The sequence below is a fragment of the Stenella coeruleoalba genome (genome assembly GCF_951394435.1).
Source record: "Stenella coeruleoalba genome assembly, chromosome: 17".
NCBI lineage: Eukaryota > Metazoa > Chordata > Mammalia > Artiodactyla > Delphinidae > Stenella > Stenella coeruleoalba.
Genome location: NC_137163.1, coordinates 20810648 through 20827746, shown reverse-complemented (window position 1 = coordinate 20827746; position 17099 = coordinate 20810648). Strand labels below are relative to the sequence as shown.

The 17099-nt window shown below is 37.6% G+C and overlaps 1 protein-coding gene across 4 annotated transcripts in view; it reads right to left on the bottom strand.

Annotated features, from left to right (window-relative positions):
• The window catches only part of RAD21 (RAD21 cohesin complex component), a 146211-nt gene that overhangs the window by 58056 nt on the left and 71056 nt on the right, over positions 1–17099 (bottom strand). For all 4 annotated transcript variants that reach the window (XM_079902305.1, XM_079902309.1, XM_079902306.1 and 1 more), the window contains exons 3-4: positions 8623–8746; positions 2452–2560 (exon numbers count right to left, since the gene is read on the bottom strand). The gene's annotated coding sequence lies outside the window, so the exon portion shown is untranslated. The remainder of the gene's footprint in view (positions 1–2451; positions 2561–8622; positions 8747–17099) is intronic.

Genomic DNA, 17099 nt, shown 5'->3' with positions numbered 1-17099 from the left:
AAAATTGCACTTTTAAAAACGTTTCTTTTTTTTTAATTGAGGTATAATTAACATATAACATTGTATTCATTTCGGATGTACGAAATGATTTGATGTCTGTATATATTGCAAAATGATCACCACAGTAAGTCTAGTTACAGTTTTTTTCTTGTGATGAGAACTTCTGTATATGTATATGTGTGTATATATGTATATACACACACACGCGTGCACACAATGCAATATTATTCAGTCATAAGAAAGAATGAAATTCTGCCATTTTCAACAACATGGATGGACCTAGAGGATATTATGCTACTGATACAAGCCAGACAAAGAAATATAAATAGTCTATGTCATCACTTACATGTGGAATTAAAAAAAATAAAACAGGGGGCTTCCCTGGTGGCGCAGTTGTTGAGAATCTGCCTGCCAATGCAGGGGACACGGGTTCGATCCCTGGTCTGGGAAGATCCCACATGCCGCGGAGCAACTAGGCCTGTGAGCCATGGCCGCTGAGCCTGCGCGTCTGGAGCCTGTGCTCCGCAACAAGAGAGGCCGCGATAATGAGAAGCCCGCGCACCGCGATGAAGAGCGGCCCCTGCTTGCCACAACTAGAGAACGCCCTCGCACAGAAACGAAGACCCAACACAGCAAAAATAAATAAATTAATAAACTCCTACCCCCAACATCTTCTTTAAAAAAAAATAAATAAATAAAACAAATGAATGAATGTAACAAAACAGAAACAGACTCACAGATACAGAGAACAAACTAGTACTTATTAGTGGGGAGAGGGGAGAGGAGAGGGACAAGAGAGGGGTAGGGCAGTGGTCCCCAACCGTTTTGGCACCAGGGACCAGTTTCGTGGTAGACAATTTTTCCACAGGCCAGGGTGGGAGGATGGTTCAGGCGGGAATGCGAGCGGTGGGGAGCGGCAGATGACGCTTCACTCACTCACCGCTCACCTCCTGCTGTGCGGCCCAGTCCCTAACAGGCTGCAGACCGCTATTGGTCCATGGCCTAGGGGTTGGGGACCCCTGGGGTAGGGGACTAGGATGCAAACTACTACGCATAAAATAAACAAGCAACCAAGATATATTATACAGCACCGGAAAATATAGACATGATTTTGTAGTAACTTTAAATGAAGTATAATCTATAAAAATGTTGAATCACTATGTTGTACACCTGAAACTAATATACTATTGTACGTCAACTGTACTTCAATTAAAAAAAGATCTACTCTCTTAGGAACTTTCAAATACACAATATTATTACTATATTCACCATGCTGTACCTTGACTTCTTTTTTAATAACATTTTCTTCCTAATTATTTGATCACTGAAACCTGTACTGAAGAATCTTCCCCATTATTCTAGCTTAGATGAATATTTACTGCTTCAGCTTAAAGCCTTGAATCACTGAAATAAAACCTTGATGAAACTCCTTCTAGAAAAATAAGGTAGCCAGATACCTTGAAACATTTTTTGCTTACTTAGAATTAACTAGAAAACTCAAAAATCCTTGTTGAAGATCTTTTGAAAATATATCAGCCAATTTCCCTCTCCTTGGTGAAGTACATTAACAGGCAGAGCAGATAAAAACAGCTTTAGTATCTTTGAAGATGGGGAGTCCCCGAGCCTGTGGAAACTCAGGTTTCTGATCGTGCATGATCAAGACACAATATGGACGTTTAGGAAAGTAAGACATTTCTGACCACTGGGAGATACTTTTATCTTGCTACTTGCCGGTTTGAGGCTTATTCAAAGTAGCAAAATCAAAATCCAAACAAGATCCATTATACATAGAATGGATAAACAACAAGGTCCTATTGTACAGCACAGGGAACTATATTGAACATCTTGGAATAAACCATAATGGGAAATAATATGAAAATGAATATATATATGTATAACTGAATCACTCTGCTGTACACCAGAAACTAACACAACATTGTAAATCAACTATACTTCAGTAAAAAATAAATAAATAAAGTGGCCAACACAGTTGGTTTCTGATTATTAATTAAAGCATTTTCTGCATACTGCTTATTTATGTTACTCTCCTGGTTTGGTAGAGAAGAGCCTTCATGACTGGCCTCTGCCTACTCTTCTGGCCTTGACGTTTCTTCACTATTCTTCTAAGTTCCCGACCCTCATTCAGTTTGCATTCGTTTTCCTCCCTCCTTGTATTTTCCTAGAACCCAGTGACCTACCATCAGAGATTTCTCACAGTGCTATTGGTGGAAACTCACCAACTTCATAAGCTGCCTCTTTCTGGAAGTAGATGGGGTTTTAATGATGAATAGGTATCACTACTGAGCAGTAAACATCACCCAAAGCTCACACTGTTTTTCATGTATTTTTCTGATAAAAAATGACCATATGATATTTGACTCTAAGCTTCAAGTTCCAACTTATGGAACATTCAGTTCTACTTTCCAGTCCCCATTCCAACAACACACTCACCAAGAAGGTATTTCTCAATAATAAACATCAAACAAATACAGCTTTCACATGTATACTAGGTCCTTGTCCAATATTCTCTTCATCCAAGTCTTCTTTCTTTGGAGTCAGTCTATAAGAAAACAAAAGTTAGGTATACAATTTTCACCAAAGGTGCTTTAAAATAGACAACCACAGATGGAAGAGCTAGACTCAATACTAGCAATTTCATTATAATACATTTGAGCAACCTTAGAATCAGTGAGGTGTTCTCAGGTTGGTTTCTGCCTCGAAAACAAACCTGTATCAGCTGCACGGAAAGTTATGTGAGGTCTGCTACATGAGAGGCTCAGACCGTCTTTGTCCATCACTTGTTCCCTTCTTTCCTATCCCCCATCCCTTCTTCCTGGCTAGGTGTGAGAAATCTGGAGCCATGCTGGTATGCGTGATGGGAATGGGAAGGTCATTTGGGGATTGAGGAAGGAGAATTAGCTCAGCATACCCAAGTGTATTGAAATGTGTATTCTATAGAAATAAAAAAAAATCAAATCAAAATGCTCCTCAAGTGTGTGTGCTAGTCCTTTGTTGGAAATTATCTTTTAAAAGATGTTAGGTTAAAATTTAACGAAGTGAATAATTGTTCAATCTATATTCAACCAGCATGCATTTACTAATGCATTTTTCTAGTAAAACAGTTTAAGCATTCAAAAACTTAAGGCAAATTACTTTACCATCCTAAGCCTCAGTTTTCCTTTCACTAAAAGGAAAATTTTCGTTTTTTTGTTAAATTACGTTTCACTAAAAGGAACATAATTGCCTGCCTCATAAGGGTTATTGTGAGATTAAATGATAGGTAATGCATGTGAAGAGTCTAGCACAGAGCCTGACACAGCAAAACTTCAATACATGGTAATGATACTGCTGAAAAAGAAGAGAAGCAGCAGCAGGAGGGAGAGTTTGAGCCTGGATGGTGGTAAAAGATCATGGTGGTACCATTAAGAAAAATTGAAAACCCAGAAAGAGGACTTGGTTGATTTAGAATAAGGATGATAAAAGCATATGATAATGATGATCTGGCGTATGAAATGGTAAAAGCAAGTTTTCAAGGTTGCATGTTCGGTGCCTAACACTGCCCTATTAGCCTGGGGAGAGGTTGTAGTGTCTTTTTGTGGACAGCAGGGGGCTCCCAGGTACTGGAAAGCAGCGAGCAAGGCTCCTACTGTTTTCTGTACTTTGCTCAGTTAACTTTCTTATTGCTGGCAAAAGCGAGCTAGCCTCGTTTGATGCCATGGTTTAAAAGTTGTGTATTACAAAAAGTTGTGTATTCACCTCCATATATCAGAACTTTTATGTTTACTTTTCCATTATACCTTCCAGTCCCTTCTCTTTTATGAAACTGCAACAGAAACAACCCATAGGAATCTTTCCTTCTTAACTCAACATATTTGTGTAAATAGCCATTTTATTATTAATCACACATGGACTTTTAAAGTAAAATTTCATTATTTTCTGAATGGAAAAAGAAAGCATTGTCATTAAGAAAAACATACTGAATGAAAGAAAAATCATTAATTACCTCATTGTGCAAAATATCAATAATGCTCACTGACACCCCACAATCATTGTACTCAAAATTATGTGTTACTCCTTCAATGTGTCTTGGCATGTTTTCTTTCAGTATTTTCTCAATAGGAGGTAATAGTAGTAGTAATAATAATAATAATTAAAGCGGAAATCAAGGCAAATAGGTGACTTTGAATTTTTTTTTAAAGTTTGTATTCCTAGAATCATAAATGTACAATTTTCTCTACTAGGTATTTGAAATCCACTCAAATCCCATGGAGATGGGGTACATGTCAGTCTTTAGCTTAACATTCATCCATCCTTCCCACAGCATTTATGGAACAGTGGGCTGGATCCCATAAATAAGACAAGGTGTTTGCATCAGAAACTCAGGGACTAAAGGAGATAACAAAGAAATAAAGTCTACCATAAAAAGCACTAAGAGTTGGAGTTATAGACACAGCAGTGGGAACACACAATGGAGAGAGGTTCTATTCCTGCCTAGGGAATTTGGGGAAGACTCACTAGAATTGCTGGCAGGGTGAGAAGGAAATTCCATGCATAGGAACTGCACATGTGAAGTCATGGAGCAGTGAAAGTGCCCGAGAAATACTCAGGAGCAGCAAATATTGTTTGTAGAAAAGTAACAAGGAACGGAGAAGTCAAATCCAAGTGAGTAAAGAGCACGTCTATAGATCTGTAATACACTTCTCCCTTCCCCGCACTGTCCTTCTTCCCACTATAGGGTAACAGAGCTTTGTGTCATTAAGTTACTAATTCTGCAATTTCTAGACATAGTATTTCTACCAGTGTATTTTTTTAGTTAGTAATTAGTTTCTTTCTTCAAAGAATCACATCTCAGAAGTCACTTTCTTTCCTCTAATTCTGATTTTTTTTTTAAAGATTTTTCCGTAATTAAAAAAGGAGTTCTTTGAAAAGTGGATATCTGTGTAATCTTTACCCTAAAATTGCAAACAAGAAGCATCCACTCCAGGTACTACTCACTTTTCATCATCTTGGTTCACACCTAGCACTTACTGTCCTGAGCAATGTGAGTGTACCTGTGGTCAAAGAAATTCATAATTCAACCAAGAAGCCAGGTATCTATGAAAACTTGTCTCTAATCATTAATTTAAAAGAGAGATGTTGTTGTTATTGTTTTATTAATGGAGTCGTTTCAGGGATGTACATTAATTCCCAGGATTATTAGTTTTTGGAAATTCCTTTGTTCTTCATTGAATGTGGATTTGAAAGGATGGAAGAAAATAAACAGTTAGTGGGGACAATCTAATGCAAAAAAGGCAAGAGTAACAAGAAAAACGTCCACACTAGCATCTGGCACTATTAATACACAGATAAATACTCCAAAATACTTCTTGAATGAATGAATGAATGTTGAATGAATGAAAGTTGGTGCTCTGCCCCTCACTTCCACATACATTAAACTCAGTGTGTGTTGGTGCACGTGACTTTAGATGCTAGGCTGTTTCAATATTATATAGAAACTAATATAGTCTCGATAGTCCACTTGATAGCCTTGGTGTTTTTTTTTTAGAACAACAAACTGTAACTTGAAGTACAACTTGTTTCTTCTTATCTTCATGTCCATCTAAAATATCTGGCTCTTCTCCTCTAGTATATGCATAATCTTTTCTCAAGTGTTTTTCTATTCTGTGCCTGCCAGCATTTGTTGTTTGTAGATTTTCTGATGATGCCCATTCTAACTGGTGTGAGGTGGTACCTCATTGTAGTTTTGATTTTCATTTCTCTAATAATTAGTGATGTTGAGCAGCTTTTCATGTGCTTCTTGGCCATCTGTATGTCTTCTTTGGAGAAATGTCTATTTAGATCTTCTGCCCACTTTTGGACTGGGTTGTTTGTATTTTTAATATTGAGCTGCATGAGCTGTTTATGTATTTTGGAGATTAATCCTTTGTCCATTGATTTGTTTGCAAATACTTTCTCCCATTCTGAGGGTTGTCTATTTGTCTTGTTTATAGTTTCCTTTGCTGTGCAAAAGCTTTTAAGTTTCATTAGGTCCCACTTGTTTATTTTTGTTTTTATTTCCATTACTCTAGGAGGCGGGTCAAGAAAGATCTCACTGTGATTTATATCAAAGAGTGTTCTTCCTATGTTTTCCTCTAAGAGTTTTATAGTGTCCGGTCTTACATTTAGGTCTCTAATCCATTTTGAGTTTATTTTTGTGTATGGTGTTAGGGAGTGTTCCAATTTCATTCTTTTACATGTAGGTGTCCAGTTTTCCCAGCATCACTTATTGAAGAGACTGTCTTTTCTCCATTGTATATCCTTGCCTCCTTTGTCATAGATTAGTTGATCATAGGTGCGTGGGTTTATCTCTGGGCTTTTTATCCTGTTCCATTGATCTATTTCTGTTTTTGTGCCAGTACCATATTGTCTTGATTATTGTAGCTTTGTAGTATAGTCTGAAGTCAGGGAGTCTGATTCCTCCAGCTCTGTTTTTTTCCCTCCAGATTGCTTTGGCTATTCGGGGTCCTTTGTGTCTCCATACAAATTTTTAAGATTTTTTGTTCAAATCTGTAAAAAATGCCATTGGTAATTTGATAGAATAGTAATATTTTGAAAGATATCTTTTTCTTGTTTTCTGAGCAATAGGCCTCAGCAGTGGGCTTAAAATATTCAGTAAACCATGTTGTAAAGAGATGTGCTGTCATCCAGGCTTTCTGATTCTATTTTCAGAGTACAGCCAGAGTAGGAGCATAATTTTTTTTTTATCGTTCTCTGTGCTATACAGTAGGACCTTGTTGTTTATCCATTCTCTATATAATAGCTTACATCTGCTAACCCCAACCTCTCATTCCTTCCCTTCCCCAACTCCCTCTCCCTGGGCAACCACAAGTCTATTCTCTATGTCCATGAGTCTGTTTCTGTTTTGTAGATAGGGTGATCTGTGCCGTATTTTAGATTCCACATATAACTGATATCATATGACTTTTGTCTTTCTCTTTTTGACTTACTTCACTTAGTACGATAATCTCTAGTTGCAACCATGTTGCTGCAAATGGCATTATTTTGTTCTTTTTTATGGCTACATAGTGTTCCATTGTATATATGTACCACTTCTTCTTTGTCCATTCATATGTTGATGGACATTTAGGTTGTTTCCATGTCTTGGCTATTGTGAATAGTGCTGCTGTGAACATAGGGGTGCATGTAACGTTTTGAATTAGAGTTTTGTCTGGATATATGCCCAAGAGTGAGATTTCTAGATCATATGGTAATTCTATTTTTAGCTTTCTGAGGAATCTCCATAATGGAAAAAAACAAGGTTGCTATTTCTACCACATCTGCAGGTATTTCCTCCACTGAAGTCTTGAACCCCTCAAAGTCATCCATAAAGGCTGGAATCAACTTCTTCCAAATTCCTATTAATGTTGATGTTTTGACCTCTTCCCACAAAACACAAATGTTCTTAATGGCATCTAGAGTGGTGAATCCTTTCCAGAAGGTTTTCAATTTACTTTTCTCAGATCCATCAGAGGAATCACTATCTATGGTAGTGTTAGCTTTATGAAATGTAGCTCTTAAATAATAAGACTTGAAAGTCTAAATTACTCCTAGATCTATGGGCTGCAGAATGGATGTTATATTAGCAGACATGAGAACAACATTAATCTCATTGTTCATCTCCATCAGAGCTCTTGGGTGACCAGGTGCATTGTCAATGAGCAGTAATATTTTGAAAGCAATCTTTCTTTTTTTTCTAAGCAGTAGTTCTCAACAGTGGGCTTAAAACATCCAGTAAACCATGTTTACTGGATGTGCTGTCATCCAGGCTTTGTTGTTCCATTTATAGAGCACAGGCAGAGTAGATTGAGCATAATTCTTAGAGGCCCTAGGATTTTTGGAATGGTAAATGAACTCCAGCTTCAACTTAAAATCACCAGCTGCATTAGTCCCTAACACAGCCTGGAGCCAAGCATTGACTTCTCCTCTCTAGTTATGAAAGTCTTAGATGACATTTACTTCCAATATAAGGCTGTGTAATTTACAATGAAAATGTGTTGTTTAGTGTAGCCTCCTTCACTAACGATCTTCGCTAGATGTTCTATATAACTTGCTGCAGCTTCTACATCAGCACTTGCTGCTTCATGTTGTACCTTTATGTGATGGAGACGGCTTCTTTCCTTATATCTGATGAGCCAACCTCTGCTAGCTTCAAACTTTTTTCTGCCGCTTCCTCACCCCTCTCAGCCTTCTTAGGATTGAAGAGAATTAGGTTCTTGCTCTGGATTAGGCTTTGGCTTAAGAGAACACTGTGGTTGTTTTGATCTTCTATCCAGCCAACTAAAACTTTCTCCATGGAAGCAATAAGGCTGTTTTCCTTTCTTATCATTCTTATGTTCACTAGAGTAGCACTTTTAATTTCCTTCAAAACATATGTCCTTTTATATTTAGTGTGGAAATAAAGCTGTGATGTTCTTCTCGGACTATAAACTGACAGTCTAAAATTATACAGTGTCCTGCATATCTGCTTTTATATATTCTGTCAATAAAAAAGTTACGGTTATCTATATTTCATATATACTCATAGTGCATTTAATCTAATGAGAGAGCAAATGTATTTGGACAGTTACTAGAAATCTTTTGTACCTTCCAACAACTAGATTTTTCTTGTTTGAGGCAAGTAAGCTTCAGCACATCTCTGCTCAGAAACGACACAGCAAAATTTCAATGTACCAGAACTCGTAGTCCTCTGGATGCTTTCATCTGCATTCTATTTTTAGAAAAAGGAAAGAGATCAAAAGGATAATCAGATATCAAGGCTCTCAAAAAAGTAAACACACTAGTCCTTTTGGATTTCTACATTTATTTCTCAATCGAACTACACACCCAAGATAGCCCAGCTTCCTCTCTGCTCCATGATATCTTTATTCTAGGACCCAGGGTGAAGGAACTGCCTGCCCTGGGACATCACTAGAAAACAGAAGAGGGTAGATTGTGTGATGGCGCCTATAGATTTCGCTGCGAAATCACACATGCCCCATCTGCTCGCAGTTCATTGGCTTAAGCAAGTCCTACGGCCAAGCCTGAGGTCAGCGGAGTGGAGAAATATAATCTCCCCACTGCCAAGAGGCAGAGAATATTGTGAACAATAATACAACTCACCATACACACTTAGAAGATGTGATCGACATGATTATACTTGTTCCATACGATCACTGACAATTTTAAATGGTCATCCAACCTATTGGAATGAGCACTGTCCAGCCTGGATTCACTGTTGTAGTTCAGACCTGACTCAGTTTCCCTTGCAATCCTAATACCAATTCTCCTGTATCTTTTAGATACACAGTACTATGATGCTCACTAATGCGACGCTTAGAAACATGTCTCTACAGCAAGAACCCCATCACATCCATTACGTGAGAGCAGAGATAACATTCATGAAGGGCCTACTTGGGGTAAGCCAGACCTACTTGGTTCAGAGCACTCCTGTGTGCTTTAGTTAATCTACTCAGCAACTGAGTGAGGAGGAAAAGATTATTTTCATTTTACTTGTGAACAAACTGACCCAGAGAGCTAACACAAAGTCAAATGGCCAGCAAGGAGTGAAGCTGGGATTTGAAACCAGCATTTTGACTCCAGAGTTCTGGCAAATCAAGCTAGAAAGACAATGACTACATCTTGGACATTCCACAACTAAAAAGGACTTTTTGCCAACTATTAGCCAGAAAACAATGACCACGCTCCCCACAGACTCTCAAATGATTCAAATCACTAAGCTGTTCACTGAAAAAATTACAAATATTTATTTTAAGGCTTATAAGGAAAAATCTCCTTTCTCTGAAGCCTAGAGAAATATTTTTCTTTTTTTTTGCACAGAACACTCGGGGACATTCTGCTTGCAGTGGGAACACGTGGAACCCATTGCCTAAAAGAATAATTGTTCAGAGTGGATGGTTGAAGAGGAAGCGAAGAAGTGGAATTAAAGCTAAGGTTCCCAAGGTACAGCTAAAGAACACATAAAAGAATTGGTATCCAGGTTTCCCAGGGAACAGTAAACAGGCAGGAAAAAAAAAAGTAGAAATGAGTTGCAACAAAGGTAGATATTAACTGATGAATTTATGTAAAAACATTTAGAGAGACTAGGATTCTGCGTAAGGAATTTCAGACTTTCGTTTTGCTGCTGTTCTGCGTGAATTAGGAGGATGACATGTGCATTCAACCTCCTGTTTTTCAAAAGGACTGAGAGAAGGTGTCCTTGCTAAACGTAAGGGTGACACTTAGGCTAGGGAAGAATTGGTTTAGGTAACTGGAATAAAAGAAATACAAAGTTTTAACCTTCTTTAGCTCATTTTTAATGATTCTGCAACTGTATACTGTCTGATATGGTATAAAGGAAAGAGCATAACCCTTGGAGACATATAGATCTGGAATCAACTCCTCTCTCAGCCATTTCCTTGTCTACTATATGACCTTAAGCAAGTCTCTTGCTTTCTTTGAACTTCAGGTTCCCATATGAAAAACAGAACAAAACAAACTTAACACAGGATTTTCGTGAAGATTAAGTAAATTGTATACAATTTATATCTGTATCTATATCTATACTTTTGTCTATATCGATAAGTAATCTATATCTGCATCTATACTTGTGTCCATGTCTATATCTATATAGTATTTAAGAGGTGCTCTATGAATGTTAATTGCCTTCTGCCTTGCTGTATTAATCAATTTATTAATGAATTTAACCAGTATTTGTTAAGTGTTTGTTTCATGCCAGCATGGAGGTGATGAAAAGGTGATGAAGACCCAGGCGCTGTCCTTAAGAAGCTAAAGAGAGAAACAGACATACAGACCACATGATTCCAGAAATCACATGGTTTCAGAAACTTAGCTGAGACTGTTGGGTTCAGGCACTGTCAGCTGGCTGGACTGGGGGTTGATGTCATGACCTGTCATTGCATCACGTGCACTTTGAACAAATGCATTGAAGAAATATGCTACAAGGACAGGGGTTATTTTTCTTTTCATTAGCAGATACTGTGCTCTTTTCAAGCAGGCCTGATTTATCATTTTGGAGTCACTCTGGAGAATTTCATGAACTGACATGATATTCCACGTTTGTTTCAGCTGCCTGGCTGGTCTACTCAGCTCCTTCCTCCTTATCTCTCTCCCCTTCATCCTTCTCTTTGTCCTGATGCCTTCTGTTTCTTTCTCTCTCTTCTTTTCATTCATTTCACAAAGTTTTATGTACTGCCTCCTAAATGCCAGATACCATTTTAGGCACTATTTTAGGGATATAGCAGTTAACAAGAGAAAGTACCTGTTCTCATGGAGATTATATTCTATTAGCAGACAAGAGAAGATAGATGAGAAAACAAATAAATATACAGTATGACAGTTGGTGTAAGTATTAAGGAATAAAACGAAGGGCAAAAACACAGAGAATGACGGGAGTGGAGGGGTGTATATATGCTAATTTAGATCAAGGGAGGTCTATCTGATGAAGTGACATTTGAACACAGTAAGGGAACTAGCCACTCATGTATCTGGGAGAAGAGAGTCCTAGGAAAAAGGAATAACAAAGCAAAGGCCCTGAAAGGAGAACAGTAAAGAGACCAGGGTGGCAAGATGGAGTAAGCAAAGGAGAGAGAGGAAGGAGATAAGATCAGAGAAATGGACGGAATGCCATTTGGGATGAATTATAAAGGGCTTTGTAGGCTATGGTAGAACACTGGATTTTGTTCTAAGTAAGGTGGGAAGGATCTTGAATGAAGGAGCCTTCACTGGAGGATCTTGAATGAAGAAGTGACATGATCTGCCGCAAGGAGAATAAACTAGGGAAGAAAAAGAGGGCAATTATAGAGTATAGAGATGTGTTGGAGGCTATGACAATAGTCTAGGGGACAGGGAGTGGGAAGATTAGGATGACAGGAGTTAGATGCTCTTTGATTCTGGATATACTGCAAGGCAGAGCCTACAGGATATGCTGATGAATTGCATGTAGGGTGAAAGAGGGAGAAGAAAATTGTGAGTGATTCCAAGATTTATGGTTTGGGTGACTGACAGAATAGAATTTCCATTTATTGAATTGGGTTGGGGGTACTGAAAAAAGAATATATTAAGGGATGCAGGTAATCAATGTTTAAGAATGAGATATATTAAGTTGAACATCCAAGTAGAGATACAGTTAGAAGAGAGGTCTGGCCTAAAGATAAGATTTTGAGATGTCAGCATTTCATATAGATCATAATAAAAGCCATGGAAAAAACAAGAATATATATACATATATGTATAACCAAATCACTTTGCTGTACACTTGAAACTAACACAATATTGTAAATCAACTATACTTCAATAAAAAAGAAATAAAATACTTGCATATCATAAACCTGATAAAGGGTTAATATTGAAAATACATAAAGAACTCAAACAACTCAGTGACCGAAAATAAAGAGCCATGGAACAAGACGAAATCACTTTGCAGTGAAGGGAGATAAAGGAGCGAAGTGGTCCAAGGACACAGCCTGAGACGTTCTAAAGTCCTCAAGGATGAGAGGAATCAGTAAACAAGACTGAGAAGGCTGTTTGACAAAAAGCTTTCAGGGATCACTGTTTTTCATTGCCTGGTGTTCAGTGTTTTGAATTCTGAAGTCCTCAAGGATGAGAGGAATCAGTAAACAAGACTGAGAAGGCAGTTTGAAAAAAATTCTCTCAGGGATCACTGTCTTTCATTGCCTGATGTCCAGTGTTTTGAAGTCAGTTCAATAGTATATTTGGTGCTTCTTGGCTGTTTCAGATAGGAGGATAAATCCAGTTCATGTGACTCCATCTTTACAGGTCACAGAAGTCCTGTATTTGTATTTAAAGTATATCTCTTTTAGGAAGAATATATTTGGTTCTTGCTTTTGCTTAATCCAGTTGAACACCTCTGCCTTTTAATTGGAATATTTAGTACATTAAGGCTTAATGTAATTTTTGATATGATCTAATTTAGGCCTACCATTTACCAAATGTTTTATATTTGCTCTCTCTGTGTTTTAAGCTGTATCTCTTTTCCTGCTTCATTTTGGATTAATTTAATGTTTTTAGAAGCACATTTTAGTTTATCTGCTGGCTTTAAAAGATAGACTTTATTTTTAGAGCAGTTTTAGGGTCACAGAAAAATTAAGCTGGACGTACAGAGAGTTTCCATCACCCCCTGCCTCTCCCCAACCACATAACCTCTCCCACTATCAGCATCTTGCACCAGAGTGGTACATTTGTTATAATCGATGAACCTATATTGGCATATCACTATCACTCCAAGTCCACAGTTTACATTAGGGTTCATTTTTGGTGGTATACATTCCATGAGTTTTGACAAGTGTATAATGACATGTCTCCACCATTTCAGTAACATACAGAATAGTTTTACTGCTCTAAAAATCCTGTGCTCTGTCTATTCATCCCTCCCCAACCCCCAATCCTGGTAACCACTGATCTTTTTACTGTCACCATAGTTTTGCCTTTTCTAGAATGTCATATAATTGGAATTATACAGCATGAACCATTTTCAGATTGGCTTCTCTCCATTAGCACTATGCATTTAAGATTCCTCTATGTTTTTCCATGGCTTGATAGCACATTTGTTTTTAGCTGAATAATATCCAACTGTCTGGACGTACCACAGTTTGTTTCTGTATCCACCTACTAAGGGACATCTTGGCTGTTTCCAAGTTTTGGCAATTATGAAGAAATCTGCTATAAATATTTGTGTTCAGGTTTTCATGTGGACGTAAGTTTTCAACTCCTTTAGATATAATACCAAGGAGCATGCTTGTTGTATCAGAAGGTAGGGGTACGTTTAGTTTTGTAGGAAACTGCCAGTGTCCTCCAAAGTAGCTGCGCCATTTTACATTCCCACCAGCAAAGAATGAGAGTTCCTATTGCTCCACCTCCCTGTTAACATTTGGTGTTGTCAGTGTTTTAAATTTTGGCCACAGAATGGCCAAATAGACATGTAATGATACATTATTGTTTTTTTTTTTTTTTTTTTTTTTTTTTTTTATTAACATCTTTATTGGGGTATAATTACTTTACAATGGTGTGTTAGTTTCTGCTTTATAACAAAGTGAATCAGTTATACATATACATATGTTCCCATATCTCTTCCCTCTTGCGTCTCCCTCCCTCCCACCCTCCCTATCCCACCCCTCCAGGCTGTCACAGAGCACCGAGCCAATATCCCCGTGCCATGCGGCTGCTTCCCTCTAGCTATCTACCTTACTACGTTTGTTAGTGTGTATATGTCCATGACTCTCTCTCGCCCCGTCACAGCTCACCCTTCCCCCTCCCCATAACCTCAAGTCCGTTCTCTAGGAGGTCTGCGTCTTTATTCCTGCCTTACCCCTAGGTTCTTCATGACATTTTTTTTTTTTTTCTTAAATTCCATATATATGTGTTAGCATACTGTATTTGTCTTTTTCGTTCTGACTTACTTCACTGTGTATGACAGACTCTAGGTCTATCCACCTCATTACAAATAGCTCAATTTCGTTTCTTTTTATGGCTGAGTAATATTCCATTTACATTATTGTTTTAATTTGCATTTCCCTACTGACATGTGATGTTGAGCATCTTTTCATATGCTTATTTGTTTTTCATATATGTTGATGGTGTCTGGTGTCCAGGTCATTTGCTCACATTTTAATTGGGTTATTTTCTTATTGTTGAGTTTTAAGAGTAGTTTGTATAGTTTGGATAACCGTCCTTTGTTAGATATGTCTTCGGCAAATATTTTCTCCTAGTCTGTGGCTTGTCTTCTCATTTACTTGACAGTATATTTTGCAGAGCAGAAGTTTTCTGTTTTAATGAAGTTCAAGTTATTATTTCTTTCATGGATCATGCCTTTGGTGTTGTATCTAAAATGACATCAATGTACCCAAAGTCATGTAAATTTTCTCTTACATTATCTTCCAGGAATTATAGTTATGCATTTTGGTCTATGATCCGTTTTGAATTAATTTTTGTGAGGGGTGTCTGTGTTTAGACTCATTTTTTTTTTTTTGCATACAGATGTCCAGTCATTCCAACACCACTTGTGTGTATGTCTTTTCTCCATTGTGTTGCCTTTGCTAGTCTGTCAAAGATCAGTCATGTGGGTATATCTCTCGCCTATGGTCCATGGATCTATATGTCCATTCTTTTGCCAATACCACATTGCTCGATTACTGTAGCTTTATATAGTAAGCCTTGTGGTCAAGTACTGTCAGTCCTCAATGCTCTTCTCCTTTAATATTATGTGGGCTACTGGGCATTTTGCCCCTCTACATAAACTTTAAAATCTGTTTGTGTATATCCACAAAAAACTTGCTGGGATTTTGATTGGCATTGCATTGAACCTATAGGTCAAGTTGGGAAGAACCGATATCTTGACAATACTGAGTCTTCCTATCTATGAACATGGAGTATCTCTCCATTTACTTAGTTAAGTTGTGAGTTCTTTCAGCAGAATTTTGTAGTTTTCCCCATATGGATATTTTGTTAGATTTATACCTAAGTGTTTTTCTCTTTTGGGTGCTAATGTAAAAGGTAATGTGTGTTTGAAATATCAAATTCCAGGGAATTCCCTGGCGGTCCAGTGGTTAGGACTCTGTGCTCTCACTGCTGAGGGCCTGGGTTCAATCCCTGGTTGGGGAACTAAGATCCCACAAGCCATGCAGTGTGGCCTCCCCCCAAAAAAACATCAAATTCCACTTGCTTATTGCTGGTTTATAGGAAAGTGATTAGCTTTTGTATATTCAACTTGTATCCTGCAACTTTGATATAATTGTTTATTAGTATCAGAAGGGTGTTTTTTGTTAATTGTTTCAGATTTTCTACATAGACACACTAATGGCTTTTTAGCTATACCTCTTTGCACCATTTTTTTTTAGTGATTGCTCTAGGCTTTAAAATATATATACCCTTAATCTTTTACAGTGTACCTAGGGTTACTACCTTACCACTTCATATAAAATGTACAGCTCCATTCATCCTCAAGATCACTTATTCTATAGTTACTATATTATATTGATACATCTAAATTCATTATAAAGCACAGAAGACAATGTTATAATTTTTTCATTAAACAGTCATGTGTTTTTTTAAAAAAATTAAGAGGACTGTAAGTCATTTATATGTATATATCTAGGTATTTACAATTTCCTATACTCTCATTCCTTCCTAAAGATTTGAGTTTCCCTCTATTACCATTTTACTTCAGCCTGAGGTGTTTCCTTTAGTATTTCTAACAGCATAGGTTGGCTGGTAACAAATTCTTCTAATTTTCTCTTATGTCATAACACGTTTATTTTGCCTTTGAAGGATATTTTTGCTGGATATAGAAATCTATGTTAATTTTTTCCTTCCTGAACCTAAAAAAATATTGTTCTAATATCTTCTGACCTTCATTTTTTTTTTGACAGGAAGTCAGCAGTCATTTGATTCACTGTTTACATGTCTATACCATATTTTTCCTGTGGCAGATTAAAAATCTGTCTGCATATTTTTTGATACTCCTTACTTCAAAAGAAGGAGCCTAATTCCCCTCCACTTAAATGGGGTCCAGACTTAGATACTTGATTCTAATAAACAGAATGTGGTGATGCCGTGTGACTTCCAAGACTAGATCATAAAAATATGGTTCAGAACACATATAAAGAGCTTCCATCTGGCTGTCTCTCTCTCTCTCTCTCTCTCTCTGTCTTGTTCTGAGGTAGGCTGGCCACTACATCATGAGGGCACTCAAGCAGTCCTGGTAAAGGGTCCACATGGAGAGAAACTAAGGCTTCCCACCAAACACCAGCACCAATCTGCCAGCTATGTGAATGGCCCACCTTGCAAGCAGACCCTCCAGCTCCAATCACATCCAGCTTCGGATAATATTTGACTACAATGTCATGAAAGTCCCAGATCATAATCTAAGCTGTTCCCAAACTCTTGTCCACAGAAAAGGTAAGAAATGATATTTATTGTTGTTTTAAACCACTAAATTTGGGGACAATTTGTTATGTAGCAATGGATAACTAATACATTTCCTAACGCAAATGTCTCCGCATATTATATTCACTCTGATTCACCAATGCTTCCATTCATTTTACTCG